This window comes from Procambarus clarkii, chromosome 48 (genome assembly GCF_040958095.1).
Source record: "Procambarus clarkii isolate CNS0578487 chromosome 48, FALCON_Pclarkii_2.0, whole genome shotgun sequence".
NCBI lineage: Eukaryota > Metazoa > Arthropoda > Malacostraca > Decapoda > Cambaridae > Procambarus > Procambarus clarkii.
This window is the reverse complement of record NC_091197.1, coordinates 4,595,995-4,618,048: the sequence shown is the minus strand read 5'-3', so window position 1 is coordinate 4,618,048 and position 22,054 is coordinate 4,595,995. Positions and strand designations below refer to the sequence as shown.

Below are 22,054 nucleotides of genomic sequence, written 5' to 3'. Positions count from 1 at the left end.
TGAAGATAAGTTCCAGCTCATGCATAACGAAAAAATGAAAATATGAAAGCAGAAACCACGTACAAAACGCAGTCAAATCATAACATAGAACGAAAAGGCAAAGTAAAGGATCTGGGTGTACTCATGTCGGAAGACCTTACCTTTAAAGAACACAATAAAGTAGCCGTCACAACTGCAAGTAAAATGACAGGTTGGATAACAAGAACTTTTCACACTAGAGATGCTATACCAATGATGATACTCTTCAAGACGCTTGTGCTATCTAGAGTGGAGTACTGCTGCACAATGACAGCCCCTTTCAAAGCTGGAGAAATTGCTGACCTGGAGAGCGTGCAGAGATCCTTTACTGCTAGAATCCACTCAGTAAAACATCTAAACTATTGGGACCGACTAAAGAGCCTAAATCTGTATTCTCTTGAGCACAGGCGGGAGAGATAGATAATAATTTATACATGGAAAATATTAGAGGGACTGGTCCCAAACCTGCACACAGAAATAACATCACATGAGACCAGGAGGCATGGCAGGATGTGCAGAATACCCCCGTTGAAGAGCAGAGGTGCAACAGGTACTCTGAGAGAGAACTCTATCAACATCAGAGGCCCGAGACTGTTCAACACGCTTCCACTACACATAAGGGGCATAACTGGCCGACCCCTCACAGTGTTCAAGAGAGAACTGGATAAACACCTCCAAAGGATCAACCAGACTGTAATTCGTACGTCAGGCTGCGAGCAGCCGCGTCCAACAGCCTGGTTGACCAGTCCAGCAACAAGGAGGCCTGGTCGAGGACCGGGCCGCGGGGACGCTAAGCCCCGAAAACACCTCAAGGTAACCTCAAGGTAGGTAGGTAACACCCAACCCTCGGGTCAGTGGCAGCCTTTGACCACCAGGGTGACCTTACAAGCCAGCCTTTACCCGCCACCCGCGGCCAGGGGGTCTGGGGGGCGGGCTGCGCCATCACCCGTCCCCACGGCGCCTCCTTTTCCGCCACCACCAACACCTAATGGGCTTGTGGACACGTCAAGTAGTTCATCCGCCGCCCGTGCCGTGTCAGGCCGCCCGTGCCGTGTCAGGCGGACAGTGGCGCGAGGCGGACCGCGGCGCGAGGCGGACCGCGGCGCGAGGCGGACCGCGGCGCGAGGCGGCCCACGGCGCGAGGCGGACCGCAACGCGAGGCGGACAATAGTATCAGGTGAATCAGCTGGGCGGTCACCGAGAATGCAGTGCCACCTGTTGCAGAATGTTGTCAACTATGCGTGTTCACTGACCCGGAACTACCCCCCCCACCCTTCCTTTCACTATACACTTATTTTCATCATGCAGCGCGTCCTCTCCAGCGTCCACGTCACTAAACTGATGTATTAAATTGCCCGAACCTAACCTAACCGAGGACCCGCGAATAGAAAACGGGACATCACGTCATTTTTGCGAGCCGCTATGATGCTCAATACATCATTTTTTGGCCTCAGGGGAGATTCATACGTCAAAATACGATGTACTTTACGAGTTGTAGAATTCTCTCCACCACTAACCTCTAACCCACTGCTAACCTCCCCCCCCCCCCCAATATCACCTAGGCCTACCTCCCCCCCCAATATCACCTAGGCCTACCTCCCCCCCCCAATATCACCTAGGCCTACCTCCCCTCTCATTACAAGGAATGGATAACCATAAGCTGGACTAGGCCTCTATTAGCCTATAAGAAAAAAATCCATCCACCGGGGAGCCGGTCGGCCGAGCGGACAGCACGCTGGACTTGTGATCCTGTGGTCCCGGGTTCGATCCCGGGCGCCGGCGAGAAACAATGGGCAGAGTTTCTTTCACCCTATGCCCCTGTTACCTAACAGTAAAATAGGTACCTGGGTGTTAGTCAGCTGTCACGGGCTGCTTCCTGGGGGTGGAGGCCTGGTCGGGAACCGGGCCGCGGGGACACTAAAGCCCCGAAATCATCTCAAGATAACCTCAAGGTAACCAAGAAACTATTGTACACTCTCTCGCTGGAAAAAAAAGAGATATTATCAACCATCGTGAAGAGGCTCAGGTAACACCACACTGACTCGCGTGTCTTAATGAATGGTGATGAATAACTGTAGGCCTAATAAGGGTTCTTTCAAATATCAGAGGTGGGACAACAGGCTTATAAACCTCTACCAACATTAAGGGCAGGACCAAGACTGTTCAACACGCTCCGTCTTCACACAAGGGGCATAACTGGCCGGCCTCTCACCGTGCTCAAGGGGAAACCTCACTAACACCTCCCTAACATACCTAATCAACCGGGCTTTTCATTCGCCAGGCTGCGAGCAGAGTCTAACAGCCAGGTTGACCAGACCAACAACCAGGAGATCTTGTCAGAACAACCCGTCCTCCTTGTAGCACGCCGCGTTTGGACGTATACTCTACCTAAGGCCAAAAATCGTCGTACTAGAAAATGGGGAGCTGCTCGCGAAATTAAGACAATGTGCCGTTTTCTGTTTTGGGTCCTCTGGTAGGTTAGGGTAAGGGCTGGTAAGAAACCTTAGGTAGACGGGCTGGTCAGGAACCTGGACCAGGACTGGTCCAGCACCGACGGGTCGTCCAATAACGAATATGTACGTTTTTTCCCCAATAACGGCGGCTTAAGAATGCATTCATTAAACTGTTTATTAGCTTTGGAAACTACCTAACCCAAGCTTACTGTTGCTGCAGACACTCGTTGTGCTTCACACCTTGCAAACCGTTCAATAAATACAGACTAATCCACCATGATTGAGAAAAGATGCACAGGTTTCGTTGTTTAATGACTCCTGACCCCTGATCGTCGAGGGGGAGAGGACACATTGACTCTAGGAACGACCTGAGGTAACCTTAGGGTATTCAACGTGACAGTGTCAGACCACGAAGGAAGAATTGAAACAGGAATTTCCTTAAGTACTTTCGTATTTAATAATACATCTTCAGAAGGATCTTTCTGAAGATGTATTATTATTAAATATTAGTGGCTTAATCTTACTCTATCTGTCTAGCTCCGTCCTGGACACGATCTGAGACACTGGTCCAGGACGGAGAAAAACGTCGTCGCTTCATCTTCCGAGATGGTGGCTTGGTCATCATGTCTTGGGCCACGTTATTGTGACTCATCGTCTTCACAGTGATGATGGCTCTCTTGGTCTACGGGTAGCAATAGTCTGGCTGTTTAGGTCGTGTTGTGAGAGTCACAGAATCTCTAGGCTCCGGCAACAGGTAAACAACAGGATACCCTTCCTTCTCCTCACATCCTTACGTCTCCTCTTGTCTCACGCACCACACCCTCCCTGTGTCGCGCCACTCTCATGTAAACACCATAGACGGTGTCACATGACACCATAGACGGTGTCACATGACACCATAAATGGTGTCACATGACACCATAGATGGTGTCACATGACTCCATAGATGGTGTCACATGACACCATCTATGGTGTCACATGACTCCATAGATGGTGTCACATGACACCATAGATGGTGTCACATGACTCCATAGATGGTGTCACATGACACCATAGATGGTGTCACATGACTCCATAGATGGTGTCACATGACACCATTGACGGTGTCACATGACACATACACTGACACGAGTGGAGTCAGCTGACACAGACATTGTGTGGTGACAGTGTGTCGGTCCTTGACAATAGGAAAGTTGTGAGCCAAGGTGCTATAATGTTCACATGTAGGGCAGAGGTCAGGTCGTGTGAGGTGACCTCGCTATGCTCATAATTGCTGCCCGAGTCTTCCCATCGAAGAACCCGCTGGCTCTCTCCGGTAGGTGGAGCTTAGCTCCTGGTCCCCCCCCTTTCTATACTCGAGCAGTCGTATATTGAGATAATAACGTAAGACATCTCCCGTCACGCAGGGTGCAGTCGCACCTCCATAGATCTCCGGTATCATCTATTGATACTGGTAATGGCTCAAAGGGGCCACCACTTACGGGCTATTCATGCCCGTGCCACCTTTTGGGTGGCTTAATCTTCATCATATTGAGATAAGAGGATCCTCGGTCTACACTGAGGATTCAACTCCGTAAGCCCAGTACTACACATGCTTCTTCAGGCTGGCAAGAGGCTTTGACCCTGCCGGGCTCACCCCCCTCCCCTCCATCCCCTATACTCAGGGACCTTGGCCACTTGGACTGTAAAATTATGTATTCTGTGTTTCCTAGATTATATATTGGGAAAATTCTCTCTAAACTTTCCCTCTCACTGATTGCACTGCTCCTCACTCCTTCAGTTTTCACCCTTCATCTCATTTTCTCTCTCTCTCTCCTCGACACATTCTCTTTCACCTCTCCTACACCCCACCTCTCTCGTTCTCCCTCTATGCTGTTCACCTATAACACCATACCCATATAACGCTACATCCTGAGTGCAAAGCGCTCGGGAGTCGTAGTGCTAAGGACCCGGGTTCGATCATCGGCGGAGGCGGAAACAAATGGGCAGTCTCTTTCACCCTGATGGCCCTGTTCACCTAGCAGTAAATAGGTACCTGGGGGTTAGATGGCTCTTTCTTGGGGATGTGTGCGTGTGTACTCACCTAGTTGTGCTTGCGGGGGTTGAGCTCTGGCTCTTTCGGTCCACCTCTCAACTGTCAATCAACTTCCTCCCCCCCTCCACACACACAGGAAGTAGCCCGTAGCAGCTGTCTTACTCCCAGGTACCTTTTTACTGCTAGGTAACAGGGGCATCAGGGTGAAAGACACTGCGCATTTGTTTACGCCTCTACCGGGATCGAACCCGGAACCTCAGGACTATGAATCCGAAGAGCTATACACTCAGCTGTCAGGCTCCTTACAGCCTAACAGCTGTATGTGTACTCACCTAGTTGTGCTGCGGGGGTTGAGCTCTGGCTCTTTGGTCCCGCCTCTCAACTGTCAATCAACTGGTGTACAGGTTCCTGAGCCTACTGGGCTCTATCATATCTACATTTGAAACTGTGTATGGAGTCAGCCTCCACCACATCACTGTCTAATGCATTCCACCTGTTAACTATGACACTGAAAAAGTTCTTTCTAACGTCCCTGTGGCTCATGTGGGTACTCAGTTTCCACCTGTGTCCCCTTGTTCACGTACCTCTCGTGTTAAACAGTTTATCTTTATCTACCCTGTCAATTCCTCTGAGAATTTTGTAGGTAGTGATCATGTCTCCCCCTTACTCTTCTGTCTTCCAGTGTCGTGAGGTGCATTTCACGCAGCCTGTCCTCGTAACTCATGCCTCTTAGTTCTGGGACTAGTCTAGTGGCAGACCTCTGAACTTTTTCAAGCTCCGCCTTGTGCTTGACAAGGTACGGGCTCCATGCTGGGGCCGCATATATGTGTATGTGTATGTGTGTGTGTGTGTGTGTGTGTGTGTGTGTGTGTGTGTGTGTGTGTGTGTGTATGTGTGTATGTGTGTATGTGTGTGTGTGTGTGTATGTGTGTGTGTGTATGTGTGTGTGTGTGTGTGTGTGTGTGTGTGTGTGTGTGTGTGTGTGTGTGTGTGTGTGTGTGTGTGTGTGTGTGTATGTGTGTGTGTATGTGCGTGCGTGTGCACGTGCGTGGGTTAGAGAAATATATATAGTAGATATTAATAGAGGAAAAATATAGATTGGTTACAAAGGCGGGATCCACGAGCTAATAGCCCGATCCTGCAGACACAAATAGTGTCAAATATCCCCATATAACACCACACCCATATATAACACCACACACCCATATATAACACCACACCCATATATAACACCACACCCATATATAACACCACACCCATATATAACACCACACCCATATATAACACCACACCCATATATAACACCACACCCATATATAACACCACACCCATATATAACACCACACCCATATATAACACCACACCCATATATAACACCACACCCATATATAACACCACACCCATATATAACACCACACCCATATATAACACCACACCCATATATAACACCAAACACCCATATATAACACCACACACCCATATATAACACCACACCCATATATAACACCACACCCATATATAACACCACACCCATATATAACACCAAACACCCCATATATAACACCAAACACCCCATATATAACACCACACCCATATATAACACCACACACCCATATATAACACCACACCCATATATAACACCACACCCATATATAACACCACACCCATATATAACACCACACCCATATATAACACCACACCCATATATAACACCACACCCATATATAACACCACACCCATATATAACACCACACCCATATATAACACCACACCCATATATAACACCACACCCATATATAACACCACACCCATATATAACACCACACCCATATATAACACCAAACACCCATATATAACACCACACACCCATATATAACACCACACCCATATATAACACCACACCCATATATAACACCACTCCCATATAACACCACACCCATATATAACACCACACCCATATATAACACCACACCCATATATAACACCACACCCATATATAACACCACACCCATATAACACCACACCCATATATAACACCACACCCATATATAACACCACACACCCATATATAACACCACACCCATATATAACACCACACACCCATATAACACCACACCCATATATAACACCACACCCATATAACACCACACACCCATATATAACACCACACCCATATATAACACCACACCCATATATAACACCACACCCATATATAACACCACACACCCATATATAACACCACACCCATATATAACACCACACACCCATATAACACCACACCCATATATAACACCACACCCATATAACACCACACACCCATATAACACCACACCCATATATAACACCACACCCATATATAACACCACACCCATATATAACACCACACCCATATATAACACCACACCCATATAACACCACACTATAACCAGCCCGTCCCCCTAAGCTCTCCCAACGTCAAGAAACTATCGTACTAGAGTGCCCTTATCCTAACCTGCCAGAGGACCCCAAAACAGAAAACGGGACAGTGCGTCAATTTCTGGAGCCGCTCCCTTTTTCTAGTGCGACGATTTTTGGTCGTAGAGTACGAGTATACGTCAAAATACGACGTGCTATTAGCAGGGCAGGAGGGACTGTCCCGCCTAGCCGGCACTCCGTCCCTCCAGGATAGTGCCTAACCCCCCTCCCCCCCCCCCCACTGGTCCAATATTGCCAGTGATGCAGTTCGTTCTATCGATCTGCCAGTCCGTAAAAAATGCAACGGTTTGGCCTAACCAGAAGCGTACGAACCCAAGCAACCCCTCAAACCTATCGAGGCCGAAGCATAGAAAACGTCGATTTTGCGGTGCTTTAATGCTTGCCAATACATCATTTGAACAGATTAATCGATTACGTGAAAAAAACACGACGTATTATTAATAAACGTGACAAACTGCCGTACGACGTAGGGCCTGTCAGCGCTAACGAGCCACTCCAGCGTTGTCAGCTGCATCCGTTACCAAGACGGCCAATAACAGCCTGGTGGAACACAAGGAAGACTCGTGAGTGATTCACTCTCAAACCCGTCTTAATAACACGAGATGGAGTGCGCCGGCAGGTAACTCTACCGTGGGGGGGGGGGGGGGGACCCCCTCACAACCACCAGCCTCACGTGGTTCCCCCCCCTCACAACCAACAGCCTCACGTGGTTCCCCCCCCCTCACAACCACCAGCCTCACGTGGTTCCCCCCCCTCACAACCACCAGCCTCACGTGGTTCCCCCCCCCTCACAACCACCAGCCTCACGTGGTTCCCCCCCCTCACAACCACCAGCCTCACGTGGTTCCCCCCCCCCTCACAACCACCAGCCTCACGTGGTTCCCCGCCCCCTCACAACCACCAGCCTCACGTGGTTCCCCCCCCCCCCTCACAACCACCAGCCTCACGTGGTTCCCCGCCCCCTCACAACCACCAGCCTCACGTGGTTCCCCCCCCCTCACAACCACCAGCCTCACGTGGTTCCCCCCCCCCTCACAACCACTAGCCTCTCACAATCACCAGCCTCACGTGGTTCCCCCCCCCTCACAACCACTAGCCTCTCACAATCACCAGCCTCACGTGGTTCCCCCCCTCACAACCACTGGCCTCTCACAATCACCAGCCTCACGTGGTTTCCCCCCCCCCCCTCACAACCACTAGCTTCACATGGCCCCCCCCTCACAACCACCACTGTGAGTTTATAATCATTTTGAGAGTTTGAGGAAAGCGGCCTCTCATTGATACTGCGTCTCCATCAAAAACAGATTTGACATCGCTATCTCCTCCCCCCCCCTCTCATCTACTACCACACCATCAAGGCCAAGTACCACCACTCAGTAGCACCACCACGATCGTGTACTACTACTACTACCACAACTAACCCCTCCCCCCCCCCTCACCAAATACCACCATTAACGAGGGCAGACGCAGCATCACTTTCGTAGGCGTGATATAGGCCTACTGAACATCACTTACTACCACATCACACACCAACATCGACCATTAGAAAATGGTAGCTTTTAGGCAGGTCGACGCTGGACCGTGTTAGATCAGTCCTGTTTATAGCCCTCTGCAGCCATCTCTGTGTCGCTTTGTCGTTGTCTGTCTGTGTGTCTGTCTATGTCTGTGGACAAAATTCCCTTGACATAATATCCCCACACGAGGCACACAGCAACTATAGCCATAGTAATGTGTCAACACAGAGGCTGGTGGTGTCGTGTGATAAATTTATATAACCAAAATATATATATAGAAAACCAAATATGAACCAGAATAGTTGACTGGTATTGGGGGGGGGGGGGTAACACCGTCACTTGGACTGTGTCTTGACGCAACCACTTACGAAACCTCTACATCTTTCCTCAATAGAGGCGGCTTTGTTTTGCATGTATTAAGCCGTTTATGAACTCCGAAGCACAACGGGCTTCTTTATAACAACAGTAACGTTGGGTTGTGAATTTTTCGAAGCTTATAAACCGTTAAATAAATGTAAACAACGGCGCCATGACAGAGGAAAGATGCACAGGCTTCGTAGGAGATTGTGTTGATGAGTGATGACTTGTGTCCCACTCTCGCGGGTTAATCTGGGCGGTTAACATGAAAACAGGCGGATGTGACGTCACCTCCGAGCTGGCCAGCTGCTAAAAGTGACCGTTATATATAGTTCGGTGAACAGCTAGTTATGTTGCCGGGATACAGCGGTGGCTGGTCTGCACGACACAGCAGAAGGACGCTGCTGCTGCTGGAGGCGCAGCAGGCGGCGCAGGCACCCAGATAGGCTCAGGTACCAGTGTTCTGCCCGACCTCACCAGTGACAGTAAACACAGCAGAGGCAGACCTGTTCAAATCATTTTTTGAACACAATTCAAATGTGTTCAAACCTCGCCCGTCAACACGATCACTCACGTCTTCTCCCGGGCGACGCGTCCAACAATCAACGACGTGGTATAAGAAAGCCACACACTTATCATCCCGGGTTCTAAGATATGTACCACAACCTTTCTTCTCCGAGGAGAAACACAACTCCACTGTTGTGAAGACACGCACACCACCACACTACCGCCCCCAGCACTCGACTGGGGGGACACGGAGGACCCGCTACCTGGACACGGGCGCCACAGGGGTGGCCGCGACGGGAGAGCAGCGCGCGAAGGCTGCCAGGCGCGGAGGGCACGGAGCCTCGGGACGAACGGACACGTAACACCTCGCGTCACAACAGCCGAGGCAACACTGCTGGAAGTAGTGCTGTGCTGCTCCTATACCCCACGCACATACGCACGCACGCACGCTACTCTCACCGGCCACAGGTGAGTCTGCACCCAAACACGCCGCTCTACAACCACCTCGAGCAGATTCATGTCCCAAATCGCTTCTGCTCTGCCAATTAAAAGATACTTAGGGGAAGGGAAAAGAACTACCAGGAAAAAGGGCCAAGCCATTACGACTATATAGCACTGGGAAGGGGCCAGGATATGGATTTGGGATGGGACGGGGGATGGAAGGAATGGTGCCCAACCACTCGGACGGTCGGGGATTGAACGCCGACCTGCATGAAGCGAGATCGTCGCGCTACCGTCCAGTCCAAGTGGTGGAGTAGATACTTAGGTGAAACAGACAGGAAAATAAACACATGGAAACTACCTACATGTGCCACAGAGATATTAGAAATGTTTTCAGTATACTAACCTACGGACCACCAAGTACAGGAAGTATAAGGTATACTACCCTACGGACCACCAAGTACAGGAAGTATAAGGTATACTAACCTACGGACCACCAAGTACAGGAAGTATAAGGTATACTAACCTACGGACCACCAAGTACAGGAAGTATAAGGTATACTACCCTACGGACCACCAAGTACAGGAAGTATAAGGTATACTACCCTACGGACCACCAAGTACAGGAAGTATAAGGTATACTAACCTACGGACCATCAAGTACAGGAAGTATAGGGTATACTAACCTTAGGACCACCAAGTACAGGAAGTATAAGGTATACTAACCTACGGACCTCCAAGTACAGGAAGTATAAGGTATACTACCCTACGGACCACCAAGTACAGGAAGTATAGGATATACTAACCTACGGACCACCAAGTACAGGAAGTATAAGGTATACTACCCTACGGACCACCAAGTACAGGAAGTATAAGGTATACTACCCTACGGACCACCAAGTACAGGAAGTATAAGGTATACTACCCTACGGACCACCAAGTACAGGAAGTATAAGGTATACTACCCTACGGACCACCAAGTACAGGAAGTATAAGGTATACTAACCTACGGACCTCCAAGTACAGGAAGTATAGGGTATACTACCCTACGGACCACCAAATACAGGAAGTATAAGGTATACTACCCTACGGACCACCAAGTACAGGAAGTATAAGGTATACTAACCTACGGACCTCCAAGTACAGGAAGTATAAGGTATACTACCCTACGGACCACCAAGTACAGGAAGTATAAGGTATACTAACTTACGGACCACCAAGTACAGGAAGTATAAGGTATACTACCCTACGGACCTCCAAGTACAGGAAGTATAAGGTATACTACCCTACGGACCTCCAAGTACAGGAAGTATACGGTATACTAACCTACGGACCTCCAAGTACAGGAAGTATAAGGTATACTACCCTACGGACCTCCAAGTACAGGAAGTATAAGGTATACTACCCTACGGACCTCCAAGTACAGGAAGTATAAGGTATACTACCCTACGGACCTCCAAGTACAGGAAGTATACGGTATACTACCCTACGGACCTCCAAGTACAGGAAGTATAAGGTATACTACCCTACGGACCTCCAAGTACAGGAAGTATAAGGTATACTACCCCTACGGACCTCCAAGTACAGGAAGTATAAGGTATACTACCCTACGGACCTCCAAGTACAGGAAGTATACGGTATACTAACCCTACGGACCTCCAAGTACAGGAAGTATAAGGTATACTACCCTACGGACCTCCAAGTACAGGAAGTATAAGGTATACTACCCCACAAGCCTGACCCCTGGCCAGGCTTGTGGGAAAACCACTCCCACCACCCTCCAAGCAGACCCCCCCCCCCCCACCCCACACTCACTATAGAGCATATACGCGGCCTCGCTCACTCACTGAGGCGAATATGCACCTACACCTGCACACACGCACACACACACACAGAGGCTGACTAGGGCGTAGGTCGCAGCTGTCATGACAGGTGTCCACACACACCTGTGTCACTCTCTGACGTCACCACCACCAGCGCACACTCCCTTTTACCCGTGTGGTGGTGGTGGTGGTGGGTGAGGATTGTGGGGGGGGGGGGTAATGGTAGAGGGCGTGGTACAGAGGGTGGTAAAGGGGGTGGTTGGTAGTGGGTGGTGGTGGTAGTGGGCTGTAGTGGTGGTGATTGTAGTGGGTGGAGGCGCCTCACCACTACAGGGTGGGGGTCAGCCTGTACATCAAAGACACACTCATCTCCACTGAGCTGCTACACACCAAAAACGATATGGTGGAAGTGCTGATAACCAAAATAGAGATCCTCAATGTGTTGATTGTCCTCGAATATAAGTCACAGGAGGCAAATCCTCAGCACTTTAAAGACCAACTTATGAAAATAGAACACTGCTTAGAAATCCTCCCAAACCCAGCCCCGAACATCATCTGGCTTGGCGATTTCAACTTACGTCACCTAAAATGGAAAAATGTGGCAAATAGAGTTAAATCAGAAAGAACCTCCACGAAGCCGTCTAGATGAACAGTCACACACAAATAACCTCTTGAACAAGTGTGACAGATTTGCCTTAAACCAGCAAATAGTAGCACCAATTGGAAAGAGAACACCCTATTTTTGTTGTAAAGATGAACTGGTTAGGAACATAATGATTACAGATACAAGTTACTCAGATCACAACATATTAGGGGTTGTGATAAGCTGGGACTTGCGCAGCCAGTCCCAAATCCAAGAATTGGAGAATTCGGCAAATTTAATTTTAATAATAAACTGTAACTAGGAAAAAATAAGCCAATACCTTGCAGGAAAACGTCTAGACGAACGGGAAATGCAAACCTAAACAAGTGTTCTGAGAATATAGGCGCAATAGCACTTGAAATATGTCACATACCATTGAGAATAAATAGAGAAAAAGATTCGAAGTGGAACGAGAACGGTGACCCGTTTATCAAGAAAGAAAATCACAAACGCTTCACTCCCTCCAACAACGACAAGAAGGTTACCTTGAGATGACTTCGGGACTTAGCGACCCCGCGGCCCGGTCGTCGACCAGGCCTCCTCGTTGCTGGACTGGAAGGAAGGCAATGCAAAGAAATAGAAACGATCGAGCTCATGCTGCAAGGATCACACCATCCAGGAGAGGCAGAAAGAGCACAAGGCCATAAATGAAATAGTGAAGCACATAAAATACTTTTTCTCCCGTGCAAAAGCTAGAACAGAAACGGCACCCAGCACAAGGTACTCGCACAAGGGTGATGAAACTTTCACAGATGACAAAAAAGAAATAAGTGAAATACTGAGGTTCCGGCATGATTCTGTTTTCAGTGAACCCTGAGCACATTTAAGATCAATGATCCAAATGAATTATTCACGAAAGTGATACCAACATCGAACTATATATCAGATATCACACTATCCTCATTGACAGCATGCCCATGCACTCTGCACCAGGCTTGGACTCATGGAATTCAATATTCATCGAGAATTGCAAAAAAACACTATCACAGGCTCTAAACATCTTTTACAGATGAAGCCTAAATTGTGATTTCCTCTCCAACATACTTAAAACAGCGGAGATCGCGTCACTTGACAAAGGAGGTAGTAAAGCAGATAAAAAAATAATCACCAACTGATTGCACTAACATCACACATCATAAAAATCCTGGAAAGACTGCCAAGAAGTAAGATCACAAAACACTCATCACAGGGAATCACAGTGTCTACATAGGATCAGAACATACCTGGACCACATAGGATCAGCACAGGGTGCTCCTGCCTCACAACAGCTGGACCACTATGACATGGCTGTCTTAGCTGCCTTGGAAGACCACCAATATGCTGGTGTAATACACAGATTTCAGAAACGCTTCCGACAAGCGTGACCGTGATGATCTTGCGCACAAAAGGAATTACTCGCAAATTTGAGAGAGAACTTTAATAATTTAATTTAATTTCCTAACCAACAGAACCCGAAGTGTAATAGTCAACAAATTAAAATTCGGATCATCAACCGTGAAGAGCTCACTCCTCCAAGGACTGAGACCTGCATGAAGCGACGGTCTCGCTTCATGCAGGTCGGCGTTCAATCCCCGACCGTCCAAGTGGTTGGGCACCATTCCTTTCCCCGTCCCATCCCAAATTCTTATCCTGACCCCATCCCAGTGCTATATAGTCGCAATGGCTTAGTGCTTTCTACCTGATAGTTCCCTTCCCTTCATCCTCATATGAGACATAGACAAAGATACAAACTATAGTACTAAATCATCCTTTGCTGATGACACTAGGATCTTCCTGCTAGTAGACAATATAGAGGACACAGCAAATCTCCAAACTGATGTTAATCAGGTCTTTCTTGGGCTCTATAAAATAATATGATTTTTAAGGACGATAGGTTCCAGCTCCTGTGTTATGGAGAAAAAAAGAATATAAAAACGGAAACCTCGTACAAAACACAGTAAAACCTCGCTATTGAAAGAAAAAGCAATATAAAAGATGTGGAGTAATCATGTCGGAAAACCTACTTTTAAAGAACACAATAAAGTAGCCGTCGCGATTGCAAGAAAAATAACAGGTCGAAAACATGTAAATTATCGGGACACCTTAAGAATTATAAAATCTGTATTCTCTAAAGCGCCGATGGGAGATATATAATTTACACAGATAATAATAGTGGGACGAGTTGTATAGGGACTTATCATGAGACCAGGAGGCATGGCAGGATGTGCAGAATACCCCCGTTGAAGAGCAGAGGTGCAACAGGTACTCTGAGAGAGAACTATCAACATCAGAGGCCCGAGACTGTTCAACACGCTTCCACTACACATAAGGGGCAGAACTGGCCGACCCCTCACAGTGTTCAAGAGAGAACTGGATAAGCACCTCCAAAGGATACCTGATCAACCAGGCTGTGACTCATACGTCAGGCTGCGAGCAGCCGCGTCTAACAGCCTGGTTAATCAGACCAACAACCAGGAGACCTGTTCAGAGACCGGGGCCACAAGACCATTGATCCACGGAACCAAGAACAGGTGGGCAGACCTACAATTATGACTTATCACTGCCCCTGTAGCATAGCCTCTTGAATAATACACTGCATGTTGACAGCAAAATCCTCCAACGGATAAAATATGATTTATCATAAATCAGAGCGGACCATATGTGTGTGTGGGCCGCTCGGTTAGCTTAAGGTGTTTTACTACACCATTTTCTGGCCGTTGTGACAACTAGACGACAAGGGGGCACAAGCACACTGCATAAACTAATTCATCTTAACAACCATTATTAATCCCCCAGATGTTATCTAAGATGTAGTCACCTTTCTCTCACCCTACTGCCCCTTATCCCCTCCCATCCTCCTTCCCCTTCTCTCTCTCTCTCTCCCCCTTCTCTTGCACCCTCCCTTCTCCCCTATGACCTCCTTCTCCGCCAACCCTATCCACTTGCACCATCCACATTCACTCAAAAACCTTCGCCTTTGGAAGGTCGCATGACGGAGCTCATTCAGAGCAAAGGATTTAAGTCACCCCCAAGAACGTCCAGTCACGCCCCCAGGAACGTCCAGTCACGCCCGAGGACCCCCACAGGCATGCCCCCGCCCCTCCCAGAACTGGGCTTCCCTGAAGCAGACCGTTAGCGGGTCAGCAGCCTTCCTCTCCACCGATGTTCCTTGCAACTCATGCTCCTTAGCCAGCCAGGCAGACCAGCCAGGTCAGCAGACAATGGGTCGCAGTATCGTGGCTGGGCAGACTTGGTACCCGACCCACGCGTCTGACACCCGACCCACGCGTCTGACACCCGACCCACGCGTCGGACACCCGACCCACGCGTCTGACACCCGACCCTCGCGTCTGACACCCGACCCACGCGTCTGGACACCCGACCCACGCGTCTGACACCCGACCCTCGCGTCTGACACCCGACCCACGCGTCGGACACCCGACCCACGCGTCGGACACCCGACCCACGCGTCTGACACCCGACCCTCGCGTCTGACACCCGACCCTCGCGTCTGACACCCGACCCTCGCGTCTGATAATGAAGAAACAACGACGTTTCGGTCCGTCCTACACCATTCTCAAGTCGTGAAACAGAGTGGAAGAACGACAACATAGGAAAAGAAGGGGAGATGAAAGGTAAGAATGTGAAAAAAGTTAAGAGTAAAGAGAATTAGCTACGTCACTTAAGATGTGCTGGAGGGGCAGGTCCCAAATCTACACAGTAAAATAACAACGTACTGGAGTGAACGATATGGAAGAAAATGCAAGATTGAACCAGTGAAGAGCAGAAGTGCCATAGGCACAATCAGAGAACACTGTATAAACATCAGAGGTCCGCGGTTGTTCAACGTCCTCCCAGCGACTATAAGAAATATTGCCGGAACAACCGTGGACATCTTCAAGAGAAAACTGGACTGTTTTCTAAGAGAAGTTCCGGATCAGCCGGGCTGTGGTGGGTATGTGGGCCTGCGGGCCGCTCCAAGCAACAGCCTGGTGTACCAAACTCTCACAAGTCGAGCCTGGCCTCGGGCCGGGCTTGGGGAGTAGAAGAACTCCCAGAACCCCATCAACCAGGTATCAAGCAGGAATGCAGTGCTTCAGCGACAGCTTAGGCGTGTAAGGACAGAGACCACTTTGGGTGTAACACAAGTGGTCTAGACACCAAGTAAGTGAACAGAATTTTACATATTCTGTTCTGGCAATGTTTAAATTTCATTTAATTTTGCCCCCAGGGGCGAGTTTATTGGGCAGCGGGACTCATCCTGTGAGTGGACACACCGCCATAGCAGCATGAACAACACTCCCCAATAGGAAGAAAACCCGCTGGGTTGTTCATCCTGTCACTTGTACCCAGACACAGCTGGAACTTGCTTAACTGTCTCAAGTGAACAGCTCCTCGAACAAGAAGATTAACATTGTCAACCCTTAAAAGTTTACGTTATCTTGCGGGTGCAAAATGTGGAAATCTTTTAAGAACAGCATCAATATTTGAGAAATAGTGTTTTCCTAACTCAAACAATGTGGGGTTTATTATTCTACACATATTTCTAATGTCTCTCAGGTGTTCACATTCACGTAGATAGTGTTCAAGGCGGTGTCCTTCACTCTCATCACAAATTCTGTAACTTCGCTGATCAACTGTTGTTTCTATCCCGAATCTCCATGGATATTTGTATCCAAGACGGATTCTCGCTATTACTGATTCTCTCCCTCGTCCTCCTCCTCTTCGTCCATAATGATTGGGATTGCCAGCTGCAACCATGTTGTACCATCGTACAGATTCACTGATTTGTGCTTCTATCCTCCTTTCCTCAGTTAACGGTAGTACAGCCGGGTTCGTTCTCGACGCACAGTCGAGAATTCCGAGTTCGAATCCCGGGCGGGACAGAAATGGTTGGGTACATTTCCTTTCATCTAATGAGTCTGTTCACCTAGCAGCGAAGTCAGTTTGTTGTGGGGTTGCATCCTGAGCGGGTTCAGTAATTCGGCTTGGGGGGATCTCAATAAAAGCCAAACGTATATGAATACACTCTGACTTCCTGTCCCCGACAATGAATTATATAAAAAAAAATATATCATAGTATACCGCGTGAGCACAAGAAAATACTTCAGTTACCGCTTTAAGAAAATAAAAGAAAACGAGGCAACCACGGAATCATAGAAAACTTTAGACATTAAATAACACGCGGTAACTACAATTTCCTGCCGTGAAATAATAAATACTACTTGACGGAAATAACATTCTCACTGTGCACTAGTTTCTCACCCGACACACACACAAGAGACAGTCGACACCTTTCGTCCGACACACACCAGAGACAGTCGACCCCAACAAAGCTTGACAACACATGGTTTAACATCGAGTTCTAGTGAACAGGACCTCGTGTAACCATGTCCCTCGAAGTTGACTTCGGATACACCGCTGGAAGTCCCCCAGTTACCCGGAGAGGCTTGACAATGACCTCACACTGTCAAGACCCTCCGTCAGGAGCGAGATTAGTGCTGTACTTACCATGTTCCTGGCGTTACGCACACTCCTCCATCACTCACCTGGAAAGAAATGAAAATGTAAGCGTTTGTAAGGATGATAAGGGGCCCCTTGTGAGCCCTCGCGTGTCCCCCATGTGTATCCTTGTGAGCCCTCGTGTGTCCCCATGTGTGTCCTTGTGAGCCCTCGTGTGTCCCCATGTGTGTCCTTGTGAGCCCTCGTGTGTCCCCATGTGTGTCCTTGTGAGCCCTCGTGTGTCCCCATGTGTGTCCTTGTGAGCCCTCGTGTGTCCCCCATGTGTATCCTTGTGAGCCCTCGTGTGTCCCCCATGTGTATCCTTGTGAGCCCTCGTGTGTCCCCCATGTGTATCCTCGTGAGCCCTCGTGTGTCCCCCATGTATATCCTTGTGTGCTCTTGTGTGCCCCCATGTGTGTCCTTGTGAGCCCTCGTGTGAGCCCTCGTGTGTGTGTCCTTGTGAGCCCTCGTGTGCCCCCATGTATATCCTTGTGAGCCCTCGTGTGTCCCCCATGTGTATCCTTGTGAGCCCTCGTGTGCCCCCATGTGTGTCCTTGTGAGCCCTCGTGTGTCCCCCATGTGTGTCCTTGTGAGCCCTCGTGTGTCCCCATGTGTGTCCTTGTGAGCCCTCGTGTGTCCCCCATGTGTGTCCTTGTGAGCCCTCGTGTGTCCCCCATGTGTGTCTTTGTAACGCCGGGAGAGTGCACCCATGACTCACCATGGGAACGCCCAGGTAAGATCAGCCTGTACCTCAGATTCAGCTAGAGTTAATTGAAATAGCATCTGGCCCCAGCCTAGTCAGCTTGTTCCCTGTTTATGAAAATCCTGATAGTCTTAGCACAACAACCTAATGATACATTTTAATTGCTTTTTTGTACGTCATGGGCAGCTGACGCCCTTATGTGCTGACCAAGTTGGCTGATTCAGCTGGGAACAGGTCCACCCCAGACGTTCCCACAACAGTGTAAAACGCCCCCCCCCCCCTTCTGATGCCGTTGGATATATACCCCCGTATGATAGTTAGAGGAGAGTGTGCTGGAGGGTCGAAGTGTGTGTGTGTGTGTGAGGCTGCAGGTCCGTGAGGTGGCAGGTCATCAGGCAAGCCTCAGGAGACAGTGACTCCACCCAACTGAGAGGCAGAGAGTGGTCATAAGGTAATGTGTATGATCTTTGATACGTTTCCATGTCTGGATCCCGTAACAATTTGCCAGTATTGCCAGTGTTAAAGTAGGATGTGAGCCCTCGTGTGCCCCCATGTGTGTCCTTGTGAGCCCTCGTGTGAGCCTTCGTGTGTGTCCTTGTGATCCCTCGTGTGTCCCCATGTTACGAACCCAAGCAAGGCTCATGGTGAGTGAAGCTCCCACACCATATTAGACTCACCTGGCCTCCAATAAATCGGCCAGAAAGTGCTACGGGCGGTGGTAATGCAACCCTTACATCTTACCATCAGTTTACTGGGTGTAAATCTATAGTATCACAATCTATTTACATTTACACGAAACTTTGTCACCACTGACACTCCAAACTACAGTACAAATGCGGTTAAAGTTGAAGTGGTCAAGCTGAAATCAATGTGAACTTTATCAAATCTTTGAAGCCACTATGGACTGTTAATATCAAAGTCAACTGACTCAACAAAGTTAAAGGCACTGGAACGCACTCAAAACCGAAATAAGAAGTTGTCTAACTTGTCTACCATCTAGGTCCCCTACATGGACTTACTAATATAAAGTTACGAGAGGGAGGGGAGGTAATTATCAGGAGAAAGCACCAAGCCATTACGACTATACAGCGCTGGGAAGGGGGTCAGGATAAGGATTTGGGATGTAACAAGGAGAAAGGAATGGTGCCCAACCACTTGGACGGTCGGGGATTGATCGCCGACCTGCAGGAAGCGAGACCATCGCTCTACCGTCCAGCCCAAGTGGTTGAAACCACAAAATATACACATCAATTAACTATGAGACACACACGGATAATATGACAACAGTTGCTATCACAATAACTCGGCAATCTTAACTTACTCTACATGTGAACACATATCCAACTATCCCTCCTCAGCGCCCAGCCACAACTATCCCTCCTCAGCGCCCAGCCACAACTATCCCTCCTCAGTGACCTTCCCCAGGCCACTGAGGAAGGTCAACAACCCCCCCCCCCCAGAGGTAAACTTCGGTTACTACCACCGAAGGTTGGTTGGTTACTACCAACTGTGTACACCAATAACACTTACTACCCTCTCGGGGTATACCCAATAATAAACTAATTATACCCTCTACGAGTACCAATTGTACCTGACCATTCCCACATGTTATCTTTCATATTAATTATCAATTATAACAGTTAAATCATTATTAGTTAGCGATTAGTCATCTACAGGACTGGCAACGCTGATATATGACTCGTCCAGACGCACACTAACAAGCAGTTAACAGTTTGCCATCGCACCAAAACACATAAACAAAACCTAGAAATATTGTTTAGTAAATAAAAGCATATATAAATATATCATAGTGATATTAAACGTATACAGAGGATAAGTCACAATAACGGGGCTGAAGATATGAAGACTGAACCACACACTAGAAGATGAACGAGGAGACGACGACGTTTTCAGTCCGTCTTGGATCGTAATGAACTCGATTGTGATGACACGAGGTTGTTGTTGTTGTTGTCTTAGATTTAGCTACTCAGAACGAAGTGTCCATGTATCATGGGCTATGGTGAGCCCGTAATTGTGTTCGGTTATTCGCGATAGCCTTGTTACTCTGATATTTGGGTCAAAGTTGTAAATGGAGGTGGGGTTTCCTCCTTTTTCCCCGTTTCTTTTCTGCTTTTGGTTTAGCACACTGGTTTTAGTCTTGTTTTAATAACATTATCTTGGTGGCGGATATAGATTCACAGTGTTCACTACTGTGTCCCAGTCTTCAACTGTTTTTCTAATTATGGTAGTCGCTGTGGAATTTGCATCTAATGCAGCTGCTGTCGTTGGATTACTGTTGAGTTTGATGCGCAGGGCTTCAGTTACTTCACAGTAGTGCAATAGAGGCGCCTCTGCTTCTGTTCCACAGATGTGACACTCTTTAACTATTGGGTTTATTACCTCCCAGCAGCACTTGTAACCAAGTCTGAGTCTGTGTATGGCTACTGCAATGTCTCTGGATATCCTTTTGTCAGGCTTGAAAGAGTAGTACCCAGTGGCTTGTTCGTACCATATCGCAGTGGATCTTCCTTCCGCTACTTTGGCTCTGTGGCGACTTTTGATAGTTGAGAATATTTTCTTATTGATTTGCTCCTTAATCTGTGAAAAACTTGGAGGTATTTGTTCCTGTACAACAGGTAGAGCAGTGACAGTTGTTGCTAGTGAGTCTGCCTTTTCATTACCATCTATGCCAATGTGACTTGGTATCCAATTTAGGGTGATTGACAGCCCTAGATTGTGTACTTTTTTCCTATATGTTGGATCTCTGTGCTGACTGGATAACAATGCCTGGAGCGAAGATTTAGAGTAGGAATGAATGATGACATCATGTAAATTATTCTCAATTGCATAGTTTATGGCCTCCTTCAGAACATATAATTAATTCTGTTTGCAATGTTGAGCACCCACTATTCATGCTCCAGTAAGCTCCATGGTTGGTAGTGTAAACTGCTGCCCCAACAGAACCTCTTTCTTGATCAATTTATCCGTCTGTGAAGATGTGAGTCGTTGTGGGTCTTGAGATGGTTTCCATTTGTTGTTCTATGACTGCTTTGAGCTTCTGCGGGTCACATGCTGATTTTTAACTGGTAATCCTTCAATGATAATCTTTAGACACCATTCTTTCCATGGAGGAGGCTGCCGAAAGTGTTGATACGCTCCATCTTCTCCTTTGTTTTTAATTGTCCATTTCAAGTCCACTTTCTCTAGAATCTTGACCAGATTATCCGTCCACGAGCTTGTTCTATATTGAAGTTTCTGTGTATACTATCTTTGATAGACAGTCTGGTGGTGGTTCCAACAAGTTTTGCTGTTATGGTGGCTATTCTTTGTTTAATTTTGTTTTCTAAGGCTGGTAAGTTGGTTTCCATTCTTAGATTCTCTCGACACCTATATCGATTCTCTCGATATAGGTGTTCCCAGGATTGTTCTGAGAGCATCATTTTGAGACACTTCCAGTTTCTCCCATTGGTTATCACTGAGGGATGTAAGAGCAGGAGCAGCATAGTCAATGAGTGACCTAACTGCTTGAACGTAGTACATTTTGAGTACTGGTAGAGATGCACCATCTCTAAGACTGGTCAGGGAGCGCAAAGCTGAGTTTCAG

General features: G+C 48.0%; 2 protein-coding genes across 2 annotated transcripts in view; both read right to left on the bottom strand.

Moving 5' to 3' along the window:
• The window catches only part of LOC138350937 (uncharacterized), a 111,463-nt gene extending 101,581 nt beyond the window's left edge, over positions 1–9,882 (bottom strand). The window contains exon 1 of the mRNA XM_069302393.1: positions 9,623–9,882. The gene's annotated coding sequence lies outside the window, so the exon portion shown is untranslated. The remainder of the gene's footprint in view (positions 1–9,622) is intronic.
• The window catches only part of LOC123764692 (microtubule-associated serine/threonine (MAST) protein kinase dop), a 421,441-nt gene that overhangs the window by 332,810 nt on the left and 66,577 nt on the right, over positions 1–22,054 (bottom strand).